The 25,220-nt window shown below is 41.9% G+C and overlaps 1 protein-coding gene across 1 annotated transcript in view; it reads left to right on the top strand.

Moving 5' to 3' along the window:
* Nucleotides 1-25,220, top strand: part of LOC131573470 (cadherin EGF LAG seven-pass G-type receptor 1-like) — a 163,679-nt gene that overhangs the window by 21,094 nt on the left and 117,365 nt on the right. The window lies entirely within an intron of this gene.

Consider the following 25,220-nt stretch of genomic DNA (forward strand, 5'->3'; position numbering starts at 1 on the left):
CCATTTCAATACACAAATAGTAGCTATATTGCCTTCCCACTCATATATTTCAGAGAATAAAGAACCAGGTGCAGCAAATGTATTTTTACTTTTTTATTTGTATTTGTTGGCAGCATTTTAGCCTGCAAATTGTCAACATAAGAGCAGGCAGGAGAGCTGTGCTGAGCAGTGTTTGCACTCCTCTCTGTGCTGCTGCTGATCGAGGGTAGCTGTGACCTGGGCTGGGCATCTTGTCAGAATTAAGGTGTTCATCCCCATTGGGCTCTTGCTTACATTTGGGCCCATCTCCAGGTAATTGCTGCTTGTGGAAACAACCAGGAGAGGGTGGGAGATACCTGTAACGTCAGGGTCTCTGCACACCTTAAGCCAGAGTGTGCATCTCACACCTGCCGAGCTGGTCTCTGCTGGGTGCTGTGCGGGGAGCTGGGACCATTGTGCCTCTCTCATCCCTGGGGAAAGGCTTGACTCCAGCTGAATGTTTTACTCCAATCATGGTTTGGGTTTGTTTATTTATTTGTTTATGCATCTGGATACTTTTGCTTTTATAACCACATGAATTGTGAGCACATCTGAACTTGATACTTTAATTGCTGTATGAATTGCCTTTGAATCGCTAAGGGAAAATCCCTGTTTTTTCCTTTAACGTTGCTGTCTACCTGGTCAGGATTTTGCTTTGAGGTGGGGCAGGTGTGGCTGCCTGGTTTCTTAGGCCCGTTTGCTCAGCCCTTTGTGTTAGAAAGACCAAGATGAGTGCATGTGGACAGATCATTTTTTTTACAAGAGCTCTTTCTGCTAAAATCAGAACACACTGAAGTTTTTTTAAGAAAGTCAAAATCAGCTCAAGAAAGATGATTTCTGTAGGCTTCTGAAGAAGACCAAAGCAGTGAGAATATTATCTGCTTGCCATAAGGAGTACAGGGCTTTGGAAGCTTCGTGGTGATGTGGTAGAGTGTCTTCACGGGGCCCCTGTCACCAGTCTTTTGGAGAACAAGTTCACCCAAAACAGGAGCTCAGCACTTGGCAACAACATTGGAAGTTATTTTTAGTTGTTCAATTTAAATTTGTCTCTGTTTACTGATTAAAAAAAGGGACAAAAATAAAAAGCAGAAAATCTTAAGCATCATTGTTTGAGGGACATAAAAAGCAAAGTTTTTCTTGTGTTTATATTTTGGGTCGTAGGGGCTTGATCTTGGTTACACTTTAGATTATAAATCATTATAATAAAATTAAAAAAGGCAGCAACTCTGCTTTGCCTAGCACAAGAGTATGATACAACATTTGCTTTATTTAATTTCTTCAAATTTTCCATATATGCTTTTGATTCCACTTTTAGACTTAACCAGAATTGTATTGGTTGTGTTTTGGTCACAGATGATTGAGCAGGGAATTATTAACCCAGAATAAGAGCTAACATGAGGATTACTGGAAAGTTCCTGCCTGTGACAGCTTTAAGTGAACTGTGTTACTGCAAAAGCTGCAGAAAGTTCAAATTGCTTGAGATCGTGCCAGAGGACTGTCAGTGGTCTTTTGTTAGAGGCTGACCACCTCAGGCAGGGCTCACAAAGGGAGCCTATTTTGTTTAAACCAAGCAGGGCTAGTTCTGTGCTCCAGAGTTACAGCTTAGCTACCTTCCCCTACATCAGCATTTTGGATATTAAAACTGTTACCCATGTCTCCAAAAGCCTCTGGGAGGGAAGCTGGCAGTGCTGTCACTTGGGTCTTACCAGCTTTAATGGGAATTTACTGCAAAGCTCCTGCTGTGGACCACCTCTGTTTTTACCTAAATCATAAAACTTGGTTTTGACCAAATACTGCTGGGTGATGGCTCCATATGGCTGGCTGACACCTGGGTCATCAGTGCTGGACTGGACATCATCCCGCTGAGGCTGAGCCCTGCCATGTTGATATGTCACTGAAATAGAGCAGGTCCCTAAAGCCTGAGCAATCTAGATGAGGCTCTGAGTCTTCTCCTGAGCAGTGCAAAGCTGTGATGGAGACATCTGCGAGGACCCTTGTGTGGCTGAGGTCTGGGGAACAGGCCTCCACAGCCATCAGTTACCTCCTCCAGGCTGCTGAGAGAGGTCCTCTCCATTGGAGATTCCTCCTCTGGACAGCCCCCATTGCTCTGAGGGAGCTGAGATGTTGCAGTCCTGTAATTCTTCTGGAGCAGAAAAGCCTGAAATGTCATCAGTTGCACTGAGGAGCTGAAGGTCTTCTGTGCATTGGGACAACACTTTCATATCAAATTGAACAGGAGTCTGGAGTCTGGCCAACTCCTGTTTCTCATGTTGTCATTTAAAGCATCCTCTGCTGAGTAACTGATGTCCTTAATTCCACTATCTACAATATCTGTATTTTAGATCATTTCAGGAGATATTTGTCCATGTTGCCAAACCCTTGGAGACAGAGGAAGCAGAGCCAGCAGCAGAGCCAGGAACTGTTCTTCATTGTCAGCTGCTTGAGAGGTTGAGATCACCCTCCAGGAAACTGGAAGATGTTGAAGACCATTGTACTGTTTGTACCTTGTGGTGGGAAATGTGTAAATGGTGCCTGTAAGAGGCCGGTTGGAGGGCAGAGCAGTGTGGACTGGGTGGATTTCCATCAGTTCCCCAACTGCTCACACATACCAAAGCCACACATTACCAGCAGCTGTCCTGAGTGTGTGACCAGAGCTTTCTCTTGTATTCCTGGGGATGCTGGGAGGACCAGCTAGAGAGCTGCACACTTGGTTGCTGGTGAAGCTTGGTGCTCTGTGGAAAGTATCCTGACAGAAGTTTTAACAGAAGAAATAACCTGGTCAGTGGTCTGCAAAAGTCATGCCTTTCAGATTCTCTTGCCTTTTCACCTCTTTTCTATATTGATTGACCTATGTCTTCAGCTTTAGCCTGGGAGGTGTTGCCTTCTGGGGTGATTTTTTCCATCACTGTCAGCAGATTATGGAGGCTGAGCCTGACTTTCTGCACCTGTGCCTCTGCTGACTGTTATGGATGCAGGAGTCTGTCACTGTTCAAGCTACTGCCAGCATGGCCAGCCCCTCTCTCCTGGAGGACTAAACCAGGACCAGCTTTTGTCTTAGCTGAGAGGCAAGGTAATCTGTCTACAGAAGCTGTAGATAGCCCAGGGCTAAGTGTATACTCTCGTAGCTCTGCTGCCCTAAGAGCAAGAGGCTGCATTTTTGGAAGGGAATTTGTTGCTGTCATGGAGAGAAGCACTGCCAGTCCTACCCCTCTGGCATGTCCTGCCCACTCCCAGAGGTCCTTTCTGCTTAGTCTGGGGGGCTGTGGACACACAGCCTTAACTGGATGTTGTGTCTTGAAGGTGAGATCTGGTTTCTTGACCCTTTACTCATGTAATTTTTCTGACAAAGCTTATTTTCATTAGCCAAATATATAGGCATTCATGTGAATTCTAGAAATGCTTTCTAGAAAAAATCCTCAGATCCTGTTGCTTAACACTTCAGAGCTCAATTATATTTTTTTTTTCTCTGATGATAGCATGACGAGACACAAGTATTGAGAATTTGGTGGCTGGACCTCTAGGAGGCCTATAAATACTTATATTGCTACATTTTTCAAGTTTATTGTGTGCCTGTATGTGACCATATATCACTGCAACTATTCTTGAGGTAAAAATATGGAGAGATTAAAATAGTGGCAGTAGCGTAAGACAGTATCTTGTGTTATTTGACCCTTTCAACAGCTTTCTGAAGCAGTAGGTAGACCCTGGTGAGTCGGAGGGACAGATATGCAGGTTTATGTGGATTCTTTCAGAAACAGAGGTGTTTCCCCAGCTCCTTTAATTGTTGTAGGGGTTTTTGTAACATCTCTCTCTTACACATATGTTCTGCTTCTAGAAGAGAAGACTCAGTACAGTAGTTGTACTCTTAGCAAGTCAAAGGCTACCCTGCAGCACTGTATTCTACTCAGGCATGTCTAACATAAAATTAGCTCCTTTCTTTTAACTACTGTGTATTGTATAACATGGCATTGTTATTGGATAACACTGAAGTCCTCTTTCTTGTGTGTGTACCCACACGTGTGAAGAACACACTGTGGTAAAAGGGAACAATTCCTGTAACACTTTGTTGTTCGGGCTGTCAGCTGCTGATGCCTGCGGTGGTTGGGGGTGTGTGTAGCCTTTGCATCCCTCAGATTCAATAGCAACAGCTGCTAAGGCTTTTGTGCTGGCTCTGATTGCAAAACCACGCTGTGCCTGTTTCTCCCCGTGCCACCCCTGCAGCAGTCTGCGTGCAAGCTCTGGGCAGCGTGACCATTTGTACAGGATGAGTCTCCAAAATCCTCATTTTGCACTCCAGCAGCTGCCACTGATTCACTCTGATTTACTGTTTTAGCTGTGCCACGTAACCTGTGTTTATTCATTTCCCTGTCAAAAAACAGGGCAGAAGTCAGAGCAGAAAATGAGCTCGCTGTAACCGAGGTGGCTGCAAATCCTCACTGAAAGGGAAACCAGGGCGGCCACATGGCTCCAAAGCATCCCGCGGGAATGCAGGGCTTCAGGAGGCTGAGTTTATGTGCCTCTGAACTGGCACTGGTGAGAACTGCAATGTGAATATTGAAGAGTCTCTTTTATTGTATTCCCGGTGAGGAAATTCTTATGCAATAAAACCAAATTATTAATGAAGGGGAATTCTCGTGGAATATCATCAAATCATTGATGATAGGGAAGCCCTTTATTTGCTTATTCTAGAGAGAGATGGCAATATAGTGCAAGAAATGCTGTGTAAATATGAGTGGTAAGAAATTGTTGCATTTGATTTTTGTTAGTGGAGATATGGCAGATACTTGGCAAATAAAGACTGACAAATGCTAAAAAATCCCTGTTGTGGATTGAAATAAAATGCAAATATGCAGAGGTGTGTAATCTTCTCCTTATCTATCCCCATGCATCTTTATACGTTTACAAACTCATGAAGTACCAAAACCTTTAGATCCCAGAACACCCATGTTTTACTCAACTGATGCTTATGTCAGGTTGGTCTGGCCGTTTTTTTTCCCCTTCTTCTTCTTTCTGTTGTTTTCTTCCTTCACAGCAGCAATCTTTTGGCCAGCTATAATGTAAAATTCCTCATTTTTTTTGAAAACTTGTGTTTGCCAAAATGGTAACCTCATAGATTATTCTCTTGTCAGCGAGGCTTTTAACCACAGTTTTGGCAGAGCCTTAAAACATGCCCTTTCTCAAGAAAAGAGTTGTCTGGGCTAGAAAATCATTGGCATTAAAAAGAGGTTGTCATAGTGATTGAAACCTCCTCATAGACATTCCTTAGGAAAAGTAGGCTGCAAGATGCACCTTTGTAGTCCCTTTTTTGAGTAAGGGACCCTTTAAATTGAAGAGCCTATTTCATTGTCTAAATGCAGATTTTTGTCACTTGTAAAACAATAGGACTCTGGAGTGCTGTTTGTGTATCAATGCTTCTTTTAATTACTTTCTACAAGAAATGACTCAATGGGAATTAAGTTCCAGTTTCTTGCTATTGCAAGGCACCAGGTTTTAGGTCTAAACCAGGATCACAGCTTGGCTCCCTAGATTAAGAGGAAAAGATTCGAGGAAGACACTCCAGCTGAGCCCTGAATGACCAGCTCTGAGCAGGCTTGAAAAGCACAGCCTGGGAAATCCTTCCTTACAGAAGTTTGGTCTCTTGCCTGAAAAGACCTAAACAAGGCTGGGAATAAACTGTTACGTCTGGAGCAGGCAGATCCAAAAGTGTCATCAGTGTGTTTGGCTCTGGACAGAACTATGCAGATACAAAAGAGAGAATTGAGAACACAAACAAATCATTTTTATGCTAAATCTAGAAACACAATATTGAATCAGTATGGTGGGTTTTTTTTATAGGGAGATGTAATCATTTATTTGAATCACTGCTATATCTGTGCTGTATTTCTCAATAAGACTAAAATAAGATGAGGAGGCACATGTTTCTTGGATGGGATCTTTACTATATAAAGTGAATCAAAATGTATGCTGGATAATCTGGGAAAAGATTGGAAGATAATGAAACTAGGAATAAAATATGTGCAGGGGCTGGGGTGAGGTTGTAGAAGTCACTTGGCAATTATATCTTTCACTGCTTGGAGTCCCTGGATGTGCTTTATTCCACACACCTACTTTCAATTCTTTCATAACACATGCACATGCAAGGAATATTAATTAGATGAAAGCTAAACTCATGGCTAGCCCAGAGCCATCTGTTAGGAACCTACTTTTTTACCTGGCTGCCCAGCAAGAAAGGTCTAATTCTGAGCTATTTGGAGACAGTGGCAGAATGAGAGGTGTTGATGTGAGCTGCACTGGATTTCAATGCCTGCTCCTGCAACAAAATTAACCCCAAATTCCAATCCTGTTGGGATTAAAGAAAGAGACAAAGAAAGAGACCTTTAGGAAGATCTTGTTATTTCTGGAAGTACCCAAAGCCCTGCTGGGAATGAGGCCTAATGAGAACCTATTATTGTTCTTATTGTTGTCTCTGAAGTCAAAGGGAACTTCTGCAATCGATTTGAAAGGAGCAGGACCTGGGAGCCATTTCTTTTACTTTCATTCCCTGCCTGAGAGTTCATCCGTTCCAGAATAGTAACTCCATGGTTTGTGGGTATGAGAAAATCCATCTGAGGGAGAAACAGGGACTATTTTTTTGTATTGCATCAGTGTGTCTGGTGAGTGGGCAAAGCTGAAAGCTGTGGTGTAGTTTAAATGTCTCACATAGGTGCATCTATGTCAGCATTCTAGTTCAGATCACAAGGATGCTTTTGAAGCAGATCTGCTGATCATTTCCACTTACTCCTCTGCGATGTGCACTTTGATGTGCTTCATGCAGTCACTTGTGAGTGCAGGAACTGGGCTTCTCCCAGATGAAACTTGTCCAGAGTGCTCACTCTAAATACAGCCAGTTCTCAGGACAGGCAAGACCAGGAACCCCTGAAATGCATGCAGAGAGGTTGTCAGCCCCCGCTCTCTTTCACCTCACAGATCCTGTTGCACTGCCATGTCAACATCATGTGCCTGTGCTGCCCCAGCAGCCTGGAGGGGAATATGTGCATCACCCCAAGTTTCCCAGTTGTCCATCCTTGTCTGGATATTAGGCTGTAGGTTGGAGCAAGTCTGCAGGGTCTCATCAGGTGAGAAAAACCCACAGGAGGGTCACTAAGCTCACAAGAAATCAGGAGACAGGTTTTGTCATTTTAGCACACAACCATGCTTGCCCCATGTCTGCCTTCTCTTGCTCTGAGGGTGCTGCCACAGGTGCTGGGTTACTGCTTTCATAGAAGAATTTTTATTTTCACATATGCAGCTGATTTTAAATATTTCAGAAATACTGGAATATTGAAACATGTTTAGTAACAGATTTTTAAAGCAGCTTAGCGTGGTTGGACTTGGCATTACACTTGGCAAAGGAATTGCTACAGGTGAACTGATGGTTGAAAAAATGTTTTGAACACTTTTTTGTCTGTCTTTTTTTTTAAAGCCCTGAAGTTAAGGGGGACCAAAGTCTGGATCCTAGTCATAATTATTATATGTTTTCTCCACACAAGAAAGTGCTGTAAATACTCATTCAAAAATCCTTTAGGAAGAATAATAAAGACATTTGTCAGAATTTGGCAAAATTTTCTTCACTGCTCCCTTTATGATTACTCCCACCAGCTACGGGTTCTCTCCAATGCTGTTTCAGCTTGGAGACTTCCCTGGTCTCCCTTCCCTGGGGTTTGTTTCACACTGCAGCCTTTCATCCCCCTTGCCGGCCGTGCGCGTTAGGGACCTGCGGGAGCGCTGGGTGCAGCCATTGTCCCCGAGTTACTCATCAACCGGAGGGGCCGGGGGCTCGAGAGGGCTGCCCCGTTGCTGTGGTTACCGGCAGCATCGCGCTCCGCTTGTAAATGCGATCTTTGACCGCAGCCACTGCACCGGAGGAATTTTCACAGCTCCCGGAGAAGACAAAACTCCGGGAGCCGGGATGTAAAAGGTTATCTGATACAAGGCGGATGAAGTGGAGGCTTGTTCTGTGTGAAAGCGAATCCCTCTGCCTCACAGTGAGGGAAATGTTGGGAAGATTTTAAAGTTTCAGGCGTATTCCCTTGCAGCTATGGTCTTGTTAAATTTGTTTTCTCTAGCTCCGGTACAAGGGTCGTACACAGCGGTAGGAGTTTGGCCGTTGGCCATTTGCAGAGGTATAAGGTCACTCAAAATTGTTCTTGCACTTGTGTGTTCGCAGCAAGAAAATTTTAATGAGTCTTTCATCGGTAGCAGCCAGATCGTATCTGCTCCAGGGTATCACTCATCTGGCCCCAGCAGAATTAACGCGTTGAATGCCCTGAGCTATGGGCTGAAGTTGCAGAAAAGGAGCTCCAGTCTTTGTCTGCGTAGCCACAGCAACAAAACTATGGGTGAACTATAAGTTTCTCCAGGATCTGACAATAAACGTGCTTTAGCCTGAAAGATTGTGATCACCTGCGTGCGTATAAGAGGGTGTTCTCAGTCTGGACTTTTTGTTTATCTTTTTCAAATTGATGGGTCACTGAATAACAGAAACTGCGGCCAGAGCACTGGAGACACCATAATATCATTTCATTTACTGCTGTACTTTGTCTCACTTGTTCAATGTTACATTATGTTAATAACTTTATTTTTCAGGGGAATTTGTACCCATAGATCATATGTACCTATTCTGGATCACATTTTTATTTACTTGAATTGCTTAAAAAGTTTAATTCAAGGCATAAGTTTAACAGGGGAAGAGGCTGGTGTGGTTCTGGCTGAAAGGGAAGTGCAAGAGGTGCACGTGCTGGGATTGTCCCCTCTTGCTGGGACTCTGCCTCCCTCCCATGTGTTTCAGACATTCCAAGGTCTTCTTAGGATTTTAGAAGTCCCTTCCTTCTTCCCATATGTACGAGTTCAGGTCTTATCTGTCTCTTTCTTTCAGTTCTTAAATGGAAAACACACAGACACCTTTGCAGTTAATGAAAATACAAGAAATTATTGCCTCCCTGAGTTTAAAGTCTGTGTGATGGCTCTGAGCAGCTCTTCAGCCCTTACAGAGTGAGGATGGCAGCTTGCTGCCAACAGTGGAGGTCCTGCCCCTGGGTCAGAGGACAAGAAAGGGTGACAGTGACATGCTGTGTTGACTCCAGGTTTCAGGGGCTGTGTGAACAGCTGGTCTCTTGGATGGCGTCAGCAATGAAACCAAGGTAATTAATGCAGTTAAACCTGCATCCAGTTTTTTCTTAGTTCCCTCTTTGCTACTGTGGGAAGCTCCCAAAGCGAGTATGATTCAGCAGGGCCTAACAATATGAGCTTTTGAAGATGCTCTCCTTGCACCACTTTGGGAGCTGCATTCAGATCTTGAGAGGTGCCTGCAAGGAGAGACATCCCAAGCCAAGTGTGTGGGTGGAGGCAGTCAGGGGGGTGTAGCAGGTGGGGGCTCCATGGTGCTGCAGGATCACAGCCCCAAACAGAGATGATAGGCCAGATACTGTTTCACTGGGGCTTGTACTGTGGCATAAAGGGTTCTTTTTTAGTGCAGCCAAGAATTCCATTAGCCTTTTCTTTCCCCAAACAGCCTGTCTCCTATCCGCTGGCAGTATGTTTTGGTTACCTTGCATCATATAGTGTGTCCTATATGGTTTTGTTCTAAAATGCATCTCTTCACTTTTGCTCACATTACAGCGAATTCTGTCACTTCACTACAGCCAGCTCCCACAAGCCTAGTCATACCACTGTATGACTGAATCCTGATGATTCCATGAGTCTGTTCCCACTGGGGAGATGAACAGAATTTGGTTGCTAGTGGGACCAACGCCTGCCCAGCACAGTCTGTGTGACATGGGACATTAAATGTATTGAAGAGATTTGAGTGATCTGTGGTGTGAAGCCTTAGAGCCTGTGAAATTGCAGTGATACAATGACATTGTGAGGTGTTCGACTTTATGGGAAACCTTTTACTCCTTTCCTGTAATTTTTGAACATCTATCCCATTTGTAAAGACAGAATTCCCCCATCTCTTCCACTCCAATCCTCTGAGGAAGTAACACTTCTGTTGTGTAGCTAATGTTGCAGTACTGTCTGTGTGCATCCTCTCTCATCCCTATAATGTCACATCACTTTGGACTAGGAACTTGAGAATAGTTATTCATTACTTTAGTGGAAAAAGCACCCAAAAGATCCAAGATACCATCAAAATTAAAATAGTAGATATTAGGCACTATCATTTTTATGTTTGTCATTTTGGCTGCATTGGAAGAAATCTAATGAAAAAGCTTTTATCTGCTAGTAAAAGTATCTTAAAACTATTTATATTCTTTGTGAATTACATATGAATGGTCCTTCTGCTATGAGAGGTAAATACTGGTTTAATTGCACTTTTTGGTGGAGCTGTTTTAGTTTTCCTGTAGATTACCAGCACCTTATACCCACTCCTGCCATTACCCATCATTGCAGAAAGCAGACTCTCCAATGCTGACTCTCAGAATAAATTGGTCTGAGAAACTGTTGGCAAACAAACGCTGCAGTGAGATGGTTTAGAACAGCACTAATGAGGATAAATTTGCAGGGATATTTGGCATGATTCAGCGTGGCTGTCAACCACATTTGCTGTTTATGCCCAAAATACTAGAACATGTGTAATTTGGTTGCAGGTGGTTAAACAGTTTTCAGGTATAAACAGGTCAGTTGTCTATAGAGCAGAGACACCAAAGCTTATTAAAATAATTTTCAGGTCAGAAAACTCTATCATTCATAAATATCTCTTTAGGCACCAACACTACAAATTCTTGCCTGAGTGAGCTACCTTGTCTATCTTGAGCAATTTCATTAACTTCATTCTAACTGCCTGGGTAGGGAGAGGTTTGCAAGACCGAGTTCCTTTCCCACGTGATGCTAGACTTTATTGTAACAAACTCCTTGTTACCATTTTCAATTCATTTTTAGGAGGAAAGACTGGTGTTGATAAGCAATCTAGACCCTGTTGTTTGTCCTCTTTTCGTATGGATTTTTCTTGCCTGTGGATTTTGTAACATTTTTCTCTGTTGAGATCTATTCTTTTAAGAATTATTCTTTTGCTAAGAGCCGTTGGCTTGCAGAGATTTGCATACCTAAAGTGCTGAGGTTGCTTGTAGAGTGGATTTCCATGTCTCGCGTATTTGTCTCCCTGTCGGATTAACTGTTCTTGCCGTGCCACTAGGAACATCTGTCATTCTTTTCTGCCCTGTCTGGCGGCTTCATTAAGGATCTCAAATGCAAGTAAACACCTTGGGGCTGGGTCTGTCTCTGACTTTCCTCTTGGCCAATGCAGTGTGTCTGGGAAGTGCTGCACCAGCGACAGTTCTAAGTAACAGACACAGATAGTATGTGAGTACTCAGAAACAGTAGAAAATTCATGGTCTCAGTTTGAAGGGTTTGGGGACCAGCTTCTCTCACAAAAGTCATTGGGATAGGGAAGGCTTGGACTTTGCAGGTCAAGCTTTTATTCTCCAGAACATCCAGGTTCCCTTCTGTACTGCAATTTACTGTTGGAAAGGTATTTGAGGTCTTGGTAGTTTTGTTTATTTAATGGGGTTTTTGTGTAACCACTTACGGGAATCAATGAGTTCTTAATTTTATTAATTATTTTTATTAATTAATTATTAATCAATTTAATTATTAAAATTAAAAATTAGTTAACTAAATAATTTATGTTTATTAATTTTATTTTATATTTGCATCACATAGGTTGTTGGACAGATCAGAGGCACGGTTTGTTCTTGGTACATGCACTTCAAATGAAATTTCCAGTGGTGGCCATAAGAAAAAGAAATCAAAGAAATGTAGACGCCACAATCCTTTTTTAGGGTACAATTATTTTTAAAAGGTGCATGGATGGAATATGCCTTCTAATCAGGAGATACCTCAAGGAGAGGATAAGACCTTCACTGCCTGGCTAGGGAGGCAGAGGAGTGGGGCTGGCAGTCACTGGGACTTTGCGTACAGAGTGGATGTGGAGTGGGTTGTCCCAGCCTGTGCATTAGGCAGGTCTGCTGTGAAATACAAGGTCTTTCTCCTTTTTCTTTTGAAGTGCATTTTGTCCTTTTTTGGAGTTCAGCTTCCTTGGGCTGAGCATAATTCAAATAATCTGTGATAGATAGCTGTTATCAGTGCTTCTCAGGCACAGTTCAGGGATGGTGTGAAGAGATGGCAACCACAAGTCAGGTCTGCCCCATCTAGAATGGATTTATTCCATTTTTATATGGAACCTGTTCTTCAGAAATGATGTGAAAACTTCTTTAGCAGATGAATTATGTCACGTGAGTTTTCAGTTGTTTTCATTACGGAAAGTATGTTATGTTTTCTGACTTGGCTCAAACAATTCACTTCAGTTGCCCAAGTCATGGGATAAAGAAGGTGAGGGACTTCTTATAATCCTCTTGCAAATTTGCTGAGGTCAGTAGAGTTTTCCTACCTGAGCCCTTTGAGCTGACCTTAGAGAAAAATATGGGTGCCTTATCTTTCTTATGATTTCCCTCAGGGTAGGTGACATGCAGTAGTTAACTGTAGTCAGAATAAAGAAATAACATCTCTTCCATGTATTCAATACTCTCCTAAGCTTCTTTCCAGTGCTTCTACTGTCAGTGCCAACATAGCTCTTGCTAATTAGTGCACCCTCGTGGGACTTCTCACTTTCCCACTGGGTGTGGATGGCAATCTAGGAGCAGGAACCTTCTGTGTACTCAAATACAGAAGACAAGGGACTGTAGCTATAGCTCACAGAGGAATTTGGTTTTTTGTTTTACTCTAACTTTAGTTCAGTCTTTCAAGGAGTGCAGATGGCCCAGTTCTGAATAGTGTAGAGTCTTGCATTTCCTCGGTGTTTTTCTTTATAAATTGTCTTTTTGTCCATTTTTGGGAATGTACCAATATCTACATATATTTCTCTTTCAATTAGTTTAAAATCTTGCTTTTTAAGGCAATGACAAACTATGGTATTATTAAAAGATACAAACATGTTGCCACCTTCTTATATTTAGCCCAAATACAGTGAGTGGAGAGTGATTTAGTAGGGCTGTGAGAATGTAATGAGTGCATTAGCAGGCTTATAAAGTCAGATTGTGAATCAAATCCTGACTCATGCACAAGAAGTTTTGACTTGCTGAGTTAGTCTGTTGGATTTCACAGAGCCAACAAATTAATGAAGTATATGAATTATTGGCCTTTCAGCATCTCCCTTTTCCTTTTTTAGTTAAAATGTAGTTTTCATTTTAAGTATGGACACATTATAAAACTGTTTTGGTAACTATAGACTCCTTGTTTGCATTTTCCTGCCCTTTCATGGTAAAATTGGTGCTGAGGTTTCCAGGAGATTTGCACTGGCAGAAGTCTGTGTCCAGCCTCAAAGGGCCACGGGTGCCTCCTGCTCAAAGACTGCATCTCATCCTCCTTCCAAGCTGGTCTTTGCCCATGGAGCAGATGTGGCATGGTTGGGATGGCAAAACAGGTTCCTGAGCCGGCAAAGTAACGGAGATGGCATTAGCACATTTTTATAGCATGAAACTCTTGCAAGCAAGCACACTTACTGGCTTTCTGAATGCCCTCACACCTGAGGCCTGTGATTTCACAGCTATCAATTTTTCATTTTGGGGGTCAAAAAAACCAAAACACTTTAATGAGCAAAGCTTTAATTGCTTTAATATAAGATTTCCCAACCTACTGCAATTTCATTTTAAAATCACGTGTTGTTATGAGAAAGCCATACTCTGACAGTTGTGCCGCTTTTTAATAGAGTCCTGGGGCTTAATTCTGCCATGTTTGCATTAAGCAATGCTTTGTTCCAGGAGCAGTTGTATGGCAATTACCAGGTGTACATTACTGCACACCATGCGTAAGCATGTGATTTAATTACCTCATGGGAGATTCTCATTGATGTAAAAAGAAATATTGACTGTTCCAAAATCTAATACCTGAACTTTAGTGAAAGTAGATAGAGTGTTTTCTATCTGAATACCAAGTGTACTAATTAAACATCAGGAGCTCACTGTAAAAATCTAATAGGAAAAGCTGGCCACAGTTCTGGAAGAATTGTGGTATGGGCTGGAGCCTGTGCTGTTCCCAGGAATGGGAACTTTTCCTTTGACTTGGTGAAGAGCAAGATAAAGATCAGTTTGCTGAGTTCTGAGGGACCAGTTAAACAACTCATGTTGGTCACATTCTCACGGTAAGCCTATGGACTAAATGTGCAACTACTTCAACAAGTAAATGCCTCTAAATTAATACCAATGAATTAACTAGCCTAATCCTTCGCTGTAAATAATGTCTGTTGTGCACCATATTTTTGCAATCTGAAGAGATTTGTAACGGAAGAGCAGAGTATGCACTCTAATGACTCTAATAGTCTGTGCACACACCTTACTTTTGGGGTTCACAACTGGACACTAATCAGTAGAGACTTTATTAGCAAAATTCTCCTTTTAAGTTTGTTTACATGTAATGCACTAAGCACCTTTTATCAGATTTTCTTTCATAGGGAGTGGCAAGAATCTCTGATGACAAAACTTGTGTCAGTGTGTTGTGTTTGCAGGTAGCTCAAAGGAGGAGATGTATGCTGTACAGTTTATTCTCATCAGGCAGACAAGAATCCACACAGTGTTCATGGGGTTTTCTTGATTTTTTTTGATTGTTCTTCATTAAGTGTTTTACGTTTTTGTTTGAAAGATGTATTGCTGCCCCATAGATTTCTCTATTGTTTGTCTCTGTAAAGTTGTAGAACTGAGTTCTCACCTTCTGACTCTGAAGGGACATCTCATCTAATGATTTTGAAGTTGGAAGCCAGATGAGCAGGAGATCTTTGTGTGTGCTCAATTTATCTTCAAATAATTTAGGAGTTAGTTTCATGGCGCAGGGAATCAGGATCTGCCTCCTTCCTTCACTGAGTCCTTTCTGGTCTGCAGACTAAACTGAGTTGCCTATCCTGCCTTCTCCACATGACTATTGCAGCCAGCCTTGTAGCATGTGCCATGGTGAGGAAAGGGTGCCTGGAAATGCTGGGGCAGGATGTGAGCCCGGGAAGGGCAGGGACAACCTTTAGGTCTCCAGCATTGGAGTCGCCTTTGCTTCCCAAGTGACACATCCTGAGGGTTACACAGTGTATAGTTTTGTTCATTGTCTGAAAAACTTGTGTGACTAGGGAAGTCCATAATCTGTGGTCCCTTTATTCAGAAATACCAGCTCAGTAATTTTGTTTAATTCCTGAAAAATTTGCGGAACTGTAAATGCCTGTAGAGGCTATGCCCTTATGGATAGCATTTTCATTGGGATCTTAACTTGCTGTTCAGGGAAATTCAGAGGAAAAGTGTACTTCTGCTTAACTATATAACATCTGCTCAGATTATTTGCTGCCTGGCTTGCAGATGTGATTGGATTCATATGCCTTGTTGGTATGTTTGCCTTGCAGTATATATTACCAAATTTGAATGTAAGGTTGATGGAATACAGCAGACACCAAGTCTACTATACCTTCTGCACAGTGCAGTTGTCATGCAGAAAAGTCATTCCTTGTGCCACAAAAATATCTTGGATGGTTCTCGTTCCTAAATGAGGGAAATAGGTTTCTTATTTCATTACTTTTGCCCTCTCCAAAGTGTTGGGTGAGGACTCTGTGTCAGGCAGCATTGAAATGCTGAAAAGTTGAAGACAACAGAAAGACAGTGATGTGTCCCCCTTCACAGCAGGAATACCTCTTTTTTTTTAAACAGAAAAAGTATTAATCTATAAATTCCCTTTTAAAACTTACATCTATTGAAACAGAATTAGTTTAACAACGTAATAAAGGAAGTTATATAAAGTTTTTAATGGTGTGCCATGTACCGCTTTCAATTATTCATAGAGAACTTTCATCAGTGTATTTTTCTGTTTTGATGAGTAAGTGTTTTCACCTGAAGATGATGAATGAAAACTATGAAAGTTCTTGCAGAACACGTTGCTCTGGCAGATGGATGGCCTGGGGCTGCTTGGGGCAGCTCATCAAGTAGGTGCCCGTTGCTCCTGCGGTGCCAATGGGAGCTGCTTGGAGGAAAAACACTGCTTGACTTCTCATCCTAGTGACCACCTTGCTGCTTTCAAAAATATGGCTGTCAAAGAGCTTTGTTTATGCAGCTTCAAGTACCAGCTTGATCATACAAGCCCGACTTACTTCATCATATTTGTCCACCTAGACCAAGACCAGAGGCCACTGCAGAGTGACTCTGAGAAGAAAATCATACCAGGGTGGACCTGAGGTGACTCCTCTGGCACAGGCTCTAGCTCCTCACAGATTGGCCTTGCAGGGACATTCCTAAGGGGTGTGAAGGTTTTTAGGGCCAGAGGGGCAGATTAAGAGAAGAGTGTTTAAATAAGGAGATTTATAAACTTTCTGTGTCAGATATGTAGATAGATATTTAAGAACTGAACTAGTCACACATGGGATGTGTTAAACAGTTAGAGCCATGTAACAATTTCCTAGCTGTGGCACCTGGAGAAATGTAACTTACTCCTTTGGTCACCACACATTGTCTTCAGTTCAAAATATTAGCCTTCTGGCTTTTTTTATTTTTGTGCTGCTTTTACAAACCTTTGGGCAGGATCAATGCATTCTTGGCATTGTTGGGTGTTTTGGGGGAACACAATTCCATGCATTCTTAGCTTTGGGAAGTGATCAGGCAGAAAGGTGTGAGCTAATGTCCGATGATTTATCATTGTTCCACCAGAAAAGGGACACAAGACTTTGAACAACTGCTGGCTGTATAAGCTCAGAATGTTATTTTACTTGGGGTTGTTTAAGCCCAAAATAGGAAAAGTGGCAGCCTTACATACTGGAAAGGTGCACTCCTTTTTAAAGGTATTATTTAAATATCCTATTTAAAGGTATTATCCATAGGTATTATTTACTTGCATGATAATTTTGATAATGCAATAATGGGGAAAAGTGTATAAAGGAGAGATTTACTTTCAGGAAAAATATAAAGATTCTGAAAGCTTAATATGTCAAAATGTTGGGTACTTTGTTCAGTCAGGGAGGTCTTTATCTTTGTATTTGTAACAATGGTCTTCTCCAACCTAGGATTTAAGTTTATTGATGGGCTGTCTTGGTGAATGAAGAACTTCCTTTCTGTGCTGCTGAAAGAAAGAAAACCGCATACTTGACTGAGATTCCTCTTTTATTAAATCCAAAATCAGTTGCTCGACAACTGATCGTATGTTCTCAAGTTTTTCACAGCAGAAACCTTGCATTTAAACCTTGTTTTTATTCTACAGAATACATTGTGTAGTAGAAATTCTCTAATTTAAATACAGTAGTTGTAAAAGGAATAGTCAAGTGCTCTCTCAGTTTCACTGTCTTTCAGAAAGCCTTGGCAAATCAGATAGGTAGTAAATTGTTTAAATTTACTTATGAATTCTGTAAAAATTAGCTACAAAGTCATCATGTTCTAGGTTTTCTTGGGCATGTCTCCTTTCTCTTCCCATCAGTTTTGTCCAGGCAGAAAGACAGGACTTTGCCTATATGAAAGCATATTATGTTAGGCCCTTCGTGTTTGAAAATTCTGCCTAAATTACCACTGCTACTTAGGCTTTAAAGATAACACTGCTGTAAAGACTTGTCTGTTTTTAGGTACACAGTATTCTGGGTGACAGTCTTTTGAAGTTTGTGATGGACTACTTTGTACAAACACATGCATGAAGTGTTTCCAGCCCTGGGTCATGATAAGCCCTCTTTAAAAGAAATTGAGTAGTGTATTTTGTTCTGGTTCATAAAAGTAGTATTGAATAACATAGTGAAAACCTTTGCTGCTTACTGAATCAGGAGACGAGAAGCAGTCTGGCCTTGAGGGGAGGAGAGTTGGGTGTACAGAGCCTCGAGAAGTTGAAGTCTCAAGATCTTTGGGTTTATCTTCTGGAAGAAATAAAGTGCATTTTGTTTTAGACACAAGTCAAATTCTGACTTCCTTCAATTGGGAACCATGGGCAGAGTCAGGAACTGTCTCTGAAGCAAGGCAGGGTGGGGGGGTGAGAACTGGAGGATTGGGAGGCAAAGGAGAAGGCTGGCTGTTGTGGGAAGCTGCTGGAGTTGGACGCTCTTACTTCAAGTGAAGGTTTCCTTTCCTGACTGTTCCAGAGCTCCCTCCCAGCCCTGCTGGGTGAGAAATACCTGGTGTCCTGGATCTGGCAAAATATCTGTCTCTCAAGGCGTAAAGATTCCTGTTTACAGCTTTACTAAGAGAAGGAATATGTGAAAGGGGAGAGTGGGAGGGGAAGAATACATGCTGTGTCTTGAGGAACTTGTTTTGTTTCCCAGCATGTGAAGGACACATGAATTAAACTCCCTGCTTGAAAAATATGACTCTCATTCATTGTCAGTGTTTGTCCTCACTCTATGTATATATATTTACCTATGTGTGTGTGTGTCTTTGTAATATATAGTCATATACTGGGATTTTTTGGTTCTGTAAAGAAAGGGTAGAATGAGAAATTGCTTGTATTGTCATATAATTACTTAGCAGCATTTGAAATAGATGGAAAATACTGAACAAAGTTCCTTTGAGTTAAAAAAGAAGTCAACACTGAAATCCCCCCAGCAAATAAAAAATCCAGTTCCTATACATGAAAAATTTTCGTATTCAGTCGTTGCAGATATAAATGTTTCACCCTCAAGTCTGAAAGTGGAGGGAGCTTCCTTAACATGAAGGAGTTGGGGAAAAAAGAAAAAAAGAATCCCAAGTCCAGAGACATTCAATTTCAGAAGTTTGAACTTTCATGCTCTAAGAAAGGGAAAGCATTTGTCTTTTTTCAGTATACATACACGTGTCTGTTTACAATCATAGTGTAAACCTCATCAGAACCACTGGGCTTATTTCATGTTGACACCTGTGAGTATAGTATTTGTCTTGTGATCTTAATGTTTTAGCTACTCACCAGAACTCAAATCCACAGGTGAAACATGCTGATATTTTCCTGAGAAGGCGTGAATTCACAAGGGAAAAACTGAATGTGTGGAATGGTATCATTAAAGTTGAAAACTAGGGGAAATTGTGCGAAGTCCCAAAACACAGACACTTAGGCTTGGATCTGCTTCCATTATAGCAAATGCCAAAACTCCTATTGTTTTCCTTAGGAGCTGGATTAAGATTTCTATTGATATCATGCCAGTTTGAATTCCTTCTCTTATTTTTGATCTCGACAATCACTTTTTCCATTGCCGTTCCATTAAAGACTTATAACACAGTATAATAAAACTAGGTGAAAAAAATAACTTAATGCACTTAAATTATTATGCAAATGGTACAAATTAAAATGCATTCACATAATTGAAATTCTCTCTTTGCAGCAAACAACAGAATCTAAACTTGATTCTTTTTGCTTGCTAATCAATTTTCAGTTCATTGTCCCTTTTTTTCAAGGGGTTTCTAGAGTATCAAAGTAATTGAAAATAATTGGTCTTTCAGTTGTTTTACAGTTAGTACTTGAATAATTAAAAATTAAACAGATTATGCATGTTGTATTTTAATAGAACAATTAATTCAGTGGCATTATTCCGTGGCCTCTGTGGAGCATGCCTGGCAGCGCTCAGCCCCAAACCAATGGAGACCAGTCCAGAACAGAGAACTGGCCTCAGTATTTTGGCAGCCACTGAAATTGCTATTATGTACTCTCCACAAGGAAACAAAAATAAAAGGACTGAAGTATCCTTTTTTTAACCCAGGAGAAGCTGCTGCAGCAGAGATTTGGGAGCAGTGGCAGTGAGAGGCTCCAGGTGTCAGAGCGTGCTGGGTCAGCTACATCTCTTCTTCACTCACTTTGGCTTGTTTGCTAGGACTGGGATAGAGTTGTCTATGTGGGGATCATATGTAGATCTAAATAAATAGTCCTTAGTCAGTGTCAACATAGTAAATTCTGTCACAGTTGACCTCAGTATGGCCATCTTCCAAATTATGTATTTACATAATTCTGAAAAATTGTAAACTTGGTTTTATTGGCTCAGAATTTGCATGTAGAAATAAATGGAGATACTGTAGGCTGTCAGTGTGCAACTTTGCTGTCACTCAGGCTGATCACAGTTTATTTTTGTTTATATGATTTTTATATGAATTTAAAGATGTGATAGCAAAGATATGGTTTGGAGAAAGTTGATACATTGCATCTAAAATGTTTGCGGTGAAGAACCAAAGTGTCTTATGCCATTTTGGTTTTGGGTCTCCACAATGTGCATTCCTTTGCCTCCAGCCTTTGCACAGGTCAGCTGTAGGAGCATTGCTGTACTGTTTTACCACTTCATACAGCAAATATTACAGACAATTAAAGACAGTTTGAAAAATGCTTTTATTTTTCAGATTTGAAAAAGCTTTGGTGGATAGACCAGCCTCCTGTCTAAAATACACAATACAGTTTTTCATATTACACCGAGTAATAGGACACAAACAAGGGGTGTTCTGCAAGCTGCATCTTTTCTGGGACATTTCCATTGCTTGCCTACATGAGCAGGGTATTCAGGTAAGGCACACAGATACTGAGGAAATAGTGGCACGATAAAAGGCATCGTTCCCTCTTCAAACATTGTTTCCTGTTCCGTGCACACGCACACACAAGCGTTGGCTGCAGAGCTTTAAGTCAGTCCCAGCAGCCTTTTGCCCCCTGTGAAGCTCAGGCCAAGGCCTTTTCTGGTTAATGAAGCAGACATTTATAGCCTCCAAATATTTTCACTGTCCTTGTGACAGGGCAGGTTTTTAATAGGGATAATGGGGGGCTATGGAATCTGTTGCATTCGCTCTGTGCTCTGTGGTGGTTCTTAGGGAGCAGGAGCATGATTTGGTGTTTTCCCTTTGGGGCTGGATCATGAGAAGAGGCGTATGTTAGATAAACTCCGTCAATGGAAATATTAGAGACAGGTTGTCCCTAGGTTTTTCCCCTTCTTTTCATACATTTCATTCTACATACATTTCACAAAGAGCAGGTATTGCCGAAAGGAATGAGCAGCATGCAGGGACAATGAAACCTGAATTTGGCAGCCTGCAGCCTGCCAAGGGCTGGAAACCAGGGGGTGCAGCCTTCACAAGGCGCCAGACTGAATAGGCTAGACCACATGCAAATCTTGATTTGAACTGTAAAGACAATTTTGGGATGGGTTTTGCTGGGATGGGTGTTCCAGATCGTTCTCATATGCCCAGGGCAGATGTGTTACTGTTTGAGCATTTGGTTGAGACTCAGAGGGATGCTAGCTTTACTGCTGGAAGTTCTCTCTTCATAATAGCTCAGTAAGCCTCAGCAAAATCAATGGAGTTATGTCAGGTTAGCATCTTTGGGGGTGAGGACAGGGTTTCACTTCTGGGCAGACTTCAAATACACAGATAAAAAGGGACAAGTCCCTTTTGTCTTGCAACAAAACAGCCAGCTCTTCTCTGAACATATTTGAGTGGGTTTTGGTGGCCTTCATCCATAGTGCCTGAAGCATGATGTGAAGCTGCTCTGCTTGAGCTCCCTTGCTTTGCAGCAGCTCTGTACACATGCTTACAGCTGGGTGGGCCTGCCTGGAAATGTGCACTGAACCTGTGTGGTTTTATTCTTCAACCGTCTCCTAAAACTCCACCCAAGAGTTGCTAATAAAATTGTCCATTCCATGGAGGTCTAAGAGCATATGAGCTCTACTTTTGAGCAAATTTACATTATTCCATGGCATGTGGTGACAAGTCTGAAGTGTTGCAAAGCACTGGGGTGACTTCTGCACCCAGGGCTGTAGGGGCAGCTCCTGATAGATACCCCTTGGCACATACACAAAAATCCGTGTCACTTCTGACTGCAGCAGGTTTGTGGGCTGTGCAAAGGGATTTCAGTAGGTGTAATCCCCCTTGGTGCAGCTACAAGGACATCAGCAGAGCCACTGCTGACAACTTTCTGCTTTTTCCTTTCAAAGGAGAGACTCGTAGTTTATGTGGCTAGTTTGGGGTGTTACCTGTCTAAAAAAATCCCATGATCCCTATACTCTCTGAGAGGCCTCTCAGGTGGGTGATCACAAGCTTAGAAGAACACAAGAGCTCAAATAGTAATCAGGTGATTGTTTGGATAGTAATACTTTTTTATCATTTTCTTCACAAAAGGCTTAGTGAAGGTGTGGATTACTTGCTAACAGCTGAAGTCAAGCAGTGATAGGCAAATCCTTTCTCTCTATTTACACAACATAACGCCAGAAAGCAAGAAATGTTTTTGAAATAGTCTCTGTAAGCACTGTAAAAACAAATGTCTCCACCCTTCACAAATAAAGGCTTTGCTGGAGAGGCCATTTGCCATGTATAGAGCAGAGAAAAGGAAATAAAGCTGGTAAAATACCCTGTTCATGATGGAAGTGAGAATCCTGACTGCTCTTCTGTCCCTATTTGCAAACACATCTCTGGTGACTCCATGAGCTTCACGGAGCTGAGCACGGAGGAGGAAGAGAAAAGCTTTGGGGGAACAGTCAGAACATCAACCACCTCCCAAACCGGTGCATTTTCAGAACAGGTTTGAGTAGAGGGTAATGTCATTTGGGTTTTCAAAGAGCTTAGCATGGATTGCTGGTGGGGGACTCAGTTTCTGAAGGCCAGTGCTTGGCTATAGCTTGCTCCTGCCCTGAAGATACCTGCTCCTGTCCTAGTTAGTCACTAGTCTTATATTTTGTACATGTTATCTACTGCTTCCCAAGCAACCAGAGGTGAACCACAAACAGGTTGCAACAAGACCCTTTAAAATGCTGAAAGGTTAGAATGTAGCAAGTTGGATTTTCAGCATGTTAAAAAAAATTCTTGTAAACCCTTCAGCCCCAAATTTTTAATGGACGTTTTCGGTGTGTGTGTGTACCTTTCTAGGAATAAAAAAATTATTTGAGAAGATCTAGAAGTATAAATTAACTGTAAATTGAATTGGGAAGGCACTGCTAATTAAAGAGGGAGAATAAGACTCCTCTCTAGCATTTCTGAAGTTGTGCAGTAGGATACAAGACCTTTTAATGATTTTTCCAGTTGTTTATTTTTTCAATATGGCTACTCTTCTGTCTGCCTTTTATCCTTCAGAGGAGGCTTGGTATGAACTGGGAGGTATCTCAGATCTCAGCAAATAGTTTCTGAGCCCTACATCAGCTCCATTTGCTGTATTTGTGGGGTCTCCCCCACACCAAACAAAAATCACAGAAAGGAGTATTTTTTCTCTCTGTGTTCCTGCAGAGTAGAGGATTACTTTAGTTGTCTTCCTTGCACTGGAAAAGATCTGTGGAGGCTTCAGTTGCAGAACATGCAGCTCTTTGAAGTCTCTCAAACTTCTGTTTCTGAAGCAAACATCTCCAAAACAGCAGAAAGACCTTTTGATGCACTTTGGAAGCTGCATGGTGCTTTCAATTTAATATGTGCTGTTCAGGTGGCATCTTGGTGCTCAGTCTGGTGGCTCAAAAAGCGCAGCCATTGCTTTGGCAAACCTTTCCCAGTGGGGGCTCCAGGAGGCATTGGTGGAGGTGGTGCTCAGGAGGTGGGCAGCATCTGGCATGGCGTGGGGCTGGGGATGGATGGGCAGGGGAGTGGGAGCTGCTGCTGCAGCAGCCTCCAGCCCTGCCTGGGGACACTTGTACCTGGGGCATGTTAGCAAAGTCTGGTGCTGGAGTGTAAAGGAGCTAGGCAGCCCAGGTGGGGAGTGTTGGAGTGAGTGGCAGTGGACAAATGCAGTGAAAATCCTGATAGTAACTATCTGCAAGGATTTTTTCTTTTTAAATCCTTTTTTACATGCTATAATAAATGGTAGAATTATGATGATCAGCCAAATAAGCTGGGGTGGCAAATGAAATTACCTTTATACAGGAAAGGGTGTTACACTGCTGTTCCCATCTTCAGATTAAATATGTCCAGTGCATTTTTCTATTGTTTAAATTGCTTAATTGCTATGTTCTATAAAGGCATTATTTTGCTTGTCTTATTCTTTAATTTGTAAGGTAAACTTTAATTTGGGGACAGAAGGTCAGATCATTCGTATTTTTTAGTTTTTAGTTAAATAATTTTGCTTTTAAGAAGTCTTTCAGTGCTAATTTGCTGTGTCCTGTAAACTAATTCTGCATTGAATAAAATGAGGAATAAGAAACATAGGCTAATAATAAAATTTATCAGGAGCAGGGTGCAACTGGCTCACTTGGTGCTACTATTGATCACTGGGTAGGAAGCATGTCACCCTTTGCAGAAGCAGCTTCTCCAGGACCTTGCTTAGTTTCTCTTGGCCAAGGTAGTCTCTGATGCAAGGAGGAAGAACTCCCCTGGGTGCCAAGCCTTGAAAGGCTGCAGACCCCTGAGCTAACCAGAATTAGTCTAGTGAAGACAGATTGATGTGCTTCTCCCAGCATGTTTTAAAATATTGCTAAAACCTTCTAAATGCTAGTCTATACAAGTTAATCAGCTGAATTTTATCCCTCTTTGGTGCCCTTGGAAGGTGTGCTCTGTGTGTCTGAGCTTTACCTGAGCTCGGCTGTTTGCTCTGCTTTGGAGAAATACAGCAATAACAGATGATAGACATTCTTTCTCACAAACGTATTCTTTTTTCCATACTCCTCCTTGAATGAGCTTGTGCCAGAAGTTGCTGAGCTGTTAGGAAGATGCCGGAAGCGGGTAATTTGCTCTCCTATAGCTTCACAAAAGCTACCAATTTTTTGTGTAGTTCTTACCATCTAAAGGCAAATATAATTAAAAAATTTAGTTAGTTTACAAATAGGTCATGGACCATCTAATAAACTGCAATTGTTGACATTTATGGAGGCTTTTTCTCCCAAACATTGTTTATGAAAGGCAACTGGCAAAAGCAATGAGACAAAAACTGCTGTAGGCTCCTATTCTGGGCAGCGCTCAGCCTCTCCAGCTCCTCCTCCTCTTTCTCTCCCCAGCATATCTTTTGAAGTTCCCTTTGAGTATTTTCATGTATGTACATGTGCTGCACTTCAAATGGCGCAGTAGTTGATTTTCTTGTACTGAGAGCTGTGGGTTGTTAATTGCTGGGCTGGTATTAATGGGTTTCATCCAAATTCTGGCTCTCCTCCGGTGAGGCTGTGGTGCACGTTGGTGATTTCAGCTGCCATGCAGGCTAGGCAGGGTGTCCCAGCCAGGCACAAAGTGTCCTGCCAGACCTCCTGCGGAGCTGTCACCTTCACTAGGTCAGTGTCTGTCTCCAGCAGCACCGACATTTGTGTGTCTCAGTCCCAAAACTACCTCTGGAGCAGC

The sequence above is a fragment of the Poecile atricapillus genome, chromosome Z (assembly GCF_030490865.1).
Source record: "Poecile atricapillus isolate bPoeAtr1 chromosome Z, bPoeAtr1.hap1, whole genome shotgun sequence".
Classification (NCBI taxonomy): Eukaryota; Metazoa; Chordata; class Aves; order Passeriformes; family Paridae; genus Poecile; species Poecile atricapillus.